The sequence below is a fragment of the Nothoprocta perdicaria genome, unplaced genomic scaffold (genome assembly GCF_003342845.1).
Source record: "Nothoprocta perdicaria isolate Ctin4 unplaced genomic scaffold, notPer1 scaffold_15, whole genome shotgun sequence".
NCBI lineage: Eukaryota > Metazoa > Chordata > Aves > Tinamiformes > Tinamidae > Nothoprocta > Nothoprocta perdicaria.
In genome coordinates this window covers 6,881,396-6,887,395 of record NW_020454649.1, presented here as the reverse complement: position 1 = coordinate 6,887,395, position 6,000 = coordinate 6,881,396, and positions in this window count along the sequence as shown.

The following is a 6,000-nucleotide window of genomic DNA, read 5'->3' as shown; positions in this document are numbered from 1 at the left end:
TGTGCCCTTACACTGGGACTCCCAGCCTGAAATGCTGCGCGGCGTTTTCCTCAAGGTGGAAGATTTATGGGGTTTAACGTAAATTAATTAAGAAGCAGAAGGTTAATTAAGAAGCAAGTTCTTGCTGAAGCAGCAACCCACTTCAAAGTGCTGAAGCCGTATACTTAATGGGAAACAAGCAAAAAGGGTCAAAACAGACATGTCTGTCTGCTTTGTTTTCAGCCATCCAGCCTGCACATGGTGGGGATCACTGGTGGTATTTGTGAAATGGCAGCAGAGCATCTGCCACTCAAGGAAAAACTGGAGTTTGTGCAAAGGGATATGTGGTTTATTCAGCCTCTGAGCCAGATTTATAATGTTTTTATCTGCTAAGTCATGTTTCCACTGACTTCAGTTAATCTGGGCATCTCCCTAACTCTTTTTTGTTTCTTTTTCTTTTACCCATAGGTACCTGGTTTCACTTGAAAATGCAGCAGCAAGTTGTTCCCATTCGATCCTCTCCTCATGCCAGGTATGACTGCCAGCTAGCGGGACATGCTTGTAATAAGATCAGCAAAGAATGGGGCTCCTGGAAAAGGTAATGTTTTTAAGACTTCTGCTCTGGCTGAGCTCAGTGTCTATCTGTTGAAAGAAACACCTTAACCTCAGATAACTACCATGTTCCACGGTCAGTTCTTGCTGTCATGTCAGTGATGATTTGATATTCCTTTATTACGTAACATTTTGAATAGATTATTTCTGCTTTTGGAATAAAGGGGAATGGGTTTTTTTCACCCACTTAAAAAGTATTGTTTAAATGGCATTTATTAAAAAAAAAAAAAAACCCAACACTGTTTCCTTAGTTCCCTTTGCTATGGGTAGTTCCCCTTGCTTGCTGACTTAATGCTGGAATGTGCTTGGACTTAGGCTGAGCACGGCTTCCAGATGTGCCTGCAGGGACTGCCGTCACTACAGGTTTCTGTAAATGTTGCTACATGTCCTCCAGCGTCTTTAAGAAGCCGGATACTTCTGTAATCTGGCCTTGTGATATTGTGGAAAATATTTGTCGAACGTTGCAGCCAGCACAAAACAGACTGATGTAGGAGTTTAAGATAAATGCACAAAACACTTTCGTTTTCTTTATTTTCAATCGATACTGTATGAATACAAAGTTTCTAGAAAGCTACAAAAATTCTACCACTTTATCAAGAAGGCATCAAAATGTGTCACTTTGCAAAGACATGAAAACACCTGCAGTAACCGACACAAAAATAGCATTTTTAGAGTGATGAAATAATTGCACTTAACTGTCATGGATATTAAAGTTATCACACATATGTACCGCGAAAGCTAGAATACATTTTTTTTTTTTACAAAGCACTTTATAAAAAAATTCTCTGCACACAAAACCTATAATTTTCATATTACTATCATACTAAAGATAAATTCACTTTAAAGCCAACACTTAAAACATTTTAAACAAAAAAGGTACCAGTACCTACACACAGACAATAACAAATACAAGAATACTGTACTGCCAAGAGGTTTGACTGAAACTCCTTTTGAAAGCTTCTGCAAATATGTTAAGAAAACATTGGAGAACATTCACTTTTTTTTTTCAAAGAGCCTTCCCTCCCTGTCTAACCTAGAGGTACTTTATCATCAAAAGGCAAGTTCTACATCAAAAGTTACCAGCAGCAGTACAATATTAAAGTAACCACTGACCATATATGAATATGCTTAAGTCACAAACCCATTTTATACACATTACACAAATAAACATAAAGTGAGAATTCCATTAAGTCATTTACAAATGTGAACAAATGCACATGGCAAAAAAAAAACCCCAAACAAAACAAAAACCCAACCTGTTTTACATAAAATGTACTGAAGAATTAAAGGCTATTCAGGTTTTTTAATGATATAAAATTCTTTTGTCTTTTTTTTCAGGCACATATTGTATTTTTTGTCTGCAGTCATGAGCCTGAATCAAAGAGGCCCATAAAACAAAACAAAACAAAAACGAAACACATATTTTGTAAGGAGGTAACAGGGATCCATCTCCTTTTTGTCAACTGAGTGCATTTAAGATTTAATTTACACACTAAAACTAATTACATGATCTCTGCAAGATTGACCTGAAAAGTTAAAAGATGAAGACCTACAAAGTGAAACACTTTGTACCTCAAAATTATCCAGCCTCAATCTTTTTCTCAGGGGGCTAAATGTCTTGTTATGAAAGTCAGAAATGGGAGGGCAGGGGGGAAGAGATCATCCTGAGAAAGGTCCAAAACGGGATCTTATCACATGCGCTCTGTGGCCGGGTACTACATGTATCGGTATGGGTCAAGGAGGGAGTAGACAAAACATTTCTTGGTATGAGGAATCCAGGCAAACTATAAGGGGACTGCTTCAGAAAGCAAGTATGCCCAAGGAGTTGCAGTGGAAAAATAAATAGACACGGCTTAGCACGTCAAATGTTGTATCTGCCTTGAACTGGCCGGTTACTTACATTCAACATTAATGTACACCCTTCATTATTAAAAAAAAAGCCTATACCGTGGAGTCTTAACGGAAGAAGCTACTGCCAGACTTAATAAGCTGTAGCTGCAGTAGAAAGGGAAAGTGAGAAACAAGCATTATATCTGCAATTCCTTCAAAATAGTGGTGCAGTACCTATATAGATGATTTGGGAATTCAAGTAACTAAAACTACATTTGTTAGTAGCAATTTTTAACAGCCCCAAATGGTACCATTAAACTTATTTTAGTATTTATTTTAGTGAGACAGAAGTATAGTTTATCACAAATATTGACTAGGACAATTGAAATGTTTCGTATCATTTGAAAATGCATTCTCTACTTGCGGGGCGGAATTGTCTTTGCCCTACCTCGCTCTCATTGTGTTCAATGGGATTACTTGTGTGATAGAGGTAAGTGAGATTTAGACCTTGAAGGAATAACAAAAATAATATTTTAGAGACAGGGAACTTGAATTATCACAATATTTACCACACAATGTCACAATATTTCTCTATATAAAAAGTTAATCTTAGTTTTCATCAAATATTTTAAAAATCAAGTTAAAATCGTATTCACAACTATATAATCCCTCTGACAGCTTTTGGTTTTGCTGATATTTGTTCTTTCTAACGTATTTTTCTTAAAATCTTGCTCCCCTTCCCATCATTGTTAGTTGAGTGTTGAGTATGGCCCCCGTTCACAGAAGGTTTCAAATACAGATGTGTCTTTAGGGGGAGCTAACTTTCTTCTACCAAGATATCACCTGGGAGAAAACCAAAACAAAACAACCCTGTGTTTTGAATAGTGCTGACCAGAGTTTCTCTACCAGCACCTTCATCCGCAATGCTCACACTTAACAATTCAATACTTATTAAAAACACACAATTGCATTGACCCTTATTATAGTCTGTTCTCCATTTCCACCTTGATTTTTATGCATCCACATTTGAGCGTGCACAACTTTGTAAACAAAACTTTATCTAAACCAAAAAATCATCACAGATACTGAAATATTATTAGAGGAGAACAAGGTCGCATTTGTCCACTCTCTGAAAATCTGCAGTATGTGGATGTCACATTATGCAGATGCTCAAGTGGCTGAAGAGAATATAAATGTGAATCGCTTTCATTTGTGTATCATAAACACACCAGTTGCTGGTTTGCAGTGCTGTCAGAAATGGCAAACAGTAGATTATTCTCCAGCATTTTGCAGTTTCAGCATTAGCAAAATTACATTGCTCGAAATGGTGCTCTTTTGTGAATGGAGGCCTGTAGTTTCAACCTATTCCAATAAACCAAAGGCATTACGGTGATAACTAAGTATTTTTGGTCTCTCTACAAATTGTCATTATTATGGCAGCACTTTTCTAAGCTGGAATTTCAAACCAAAGGCACTTTCATGCTAGAGTGCAGAAGAGTCACAATTAGTTATTTTTTTTGGTCATGAAATTTAAAAAGGCAGCATTATTAATACAATTCACTTTTCAAGGAATACTATGAATCTGTAACCTTTCCTTTTGGTATAGACATTTAACTGTGTCGTGATGGGACTGACCTGTACTGAAGGTTGGTTTAGACCAAGCAGTCAAAAGAGCTTTTCTATGGGAAAAAGTACATGTATTTTTAAAATGGAACCAATTAATAAAACAAGATATAAAATTTATGTTAAGAGGCTAAGGATACTTCTAATATAATGCTAAGGCACTGCATATTGTAATGCTTTGGCAGCTCTCAATTAAAAGGTTCCTAAAAAGTAACAGTAACAAGCTAAATTCTTCCAGCTTACAAAAGAGCTCACAGTTTACAGGCAGCCTGTTGGACTACACACCCCACACGGAACATCTGAAGGATTTAAGGCTTTTAAGAATTAACACATACAGGGTATGGATCATTTACAGAAGTGTAAAGAAAAGACGATGGAAGTAGTTCTCCTAATATTACATATGTGAACACTAATAAACATTGTGACTTTTTTATACCCTATAGTTACGACATACGTAGTGTGCCAGATTCTATTAAAAAAACTGTACCTGGTTTTGCAAATTGACTTACATACTTTATATGCCTTAAAAAGTTTGCTTGTTATAAAAAAAAAAAAAAAAAATCACCAAACCCACAATTCAAACCCTAAATAAAAGACAACTTTAGAACAAAATAAAACAAAACAAAAAGTAGTTTTTGACTGGTAACACCAAGTGCTTAGAATAAAGGGCTACCGTTAGGCTGTTACAATGCAGTGCTTTTCCTGATGTGATTGTTAGTGTTAAAAATGAGTGTAAGAGACCTTACCATGGACATATTCTTCTGTTTTTTTCTGAGTTCACAGAATATAAACTGAAAGATCACCAGCCCTAATATCCATGGACAGATAACAGCCAAACGTCACGGCAGTCATCCACCCTCTGGGCTTAGGTCAGAGGCAGGCTAAGGAACCTGAGCGGTCTCCCTTCCCTCACTGCCATTTTTATCTTCCTCTAACATGAGTCCTCCTCAGGGGTCAGCATTAACATGGTCTGATGCAGGCTTAGAGCAACCCTCTACCTCTGCTAGGAAACACTCTCACCGCCGTAACTCATCAACAGGCAATTCCAGCAAGGAGTGCTGTAGGTAGGAATGCAGTATCTCAAACGGTAAGACTGACCTTTTTTTTTTGGCATCTATGACACTGCCCAGGAGCAAAGTCCAGACTTTAATAGTGCACGGGTACATATTGGTAAAGGCATCTGCTAAATGTTAAGGTCTTTGATTCATGGCTGCAAGAGGCCCTCCCAAGACCACTCTTTGTGGGGAATCTCACGCCTTCTCTTTAACGTGTCCTGCTTGGCCAAGCGCCCCACGAGCCTTTCAGCCAAATGTCGCGCGCGGGAGGGCGCTGCTGGCCGAGCACCTGTTTGGACAACGGGGGCCTGGGGCGGCCAGCGCTGCGCGAGCAGCGGGACGAGAGAGAGACGCTGCGCAGCCGTCACGGGCCAGGCCAGCAGGAATGACAACACTCAGCTCACATACGCGCACCTCAGGGTCACTGACACCCACGTGCACTTGTTGAGTCCTGACGGTATTAAACTATCTCCAGCTCTGCTTCAGTCCCTGGAGTCTGCCCTGATTTATCAGACCACGTGGTACAAACACATAGTCCTAGAAGGCCTCTGCCAGGACCAAGTGTGTCAGCTCTGTGTGAGCTGGAGAGAACTCAGGTGAGGGGTTAGAGCACCATGAAAAAAGAGGAAAAGGAGGAAAAACCACTCACTTTCCAAATTGTTTTGCCTGATGCTGGGTGTGATTTTCTAGCATCTCATAGATATTAAAGCTATTGATCTTTCAGAGGCATATGTGTTCTTCTCTCAAGCACATTTGTGTTTTGCTTTCAGTTTACAAGTTACAGTGCTGTCACATCGGTTGTTTCCGTTCTTTGCTCATTTCAGAGTTGCAAGTTTTTCACTCAACTTATTAGAAAACATAATTGTCCATATAAAATATAACTGCGCACACAAGACTACAT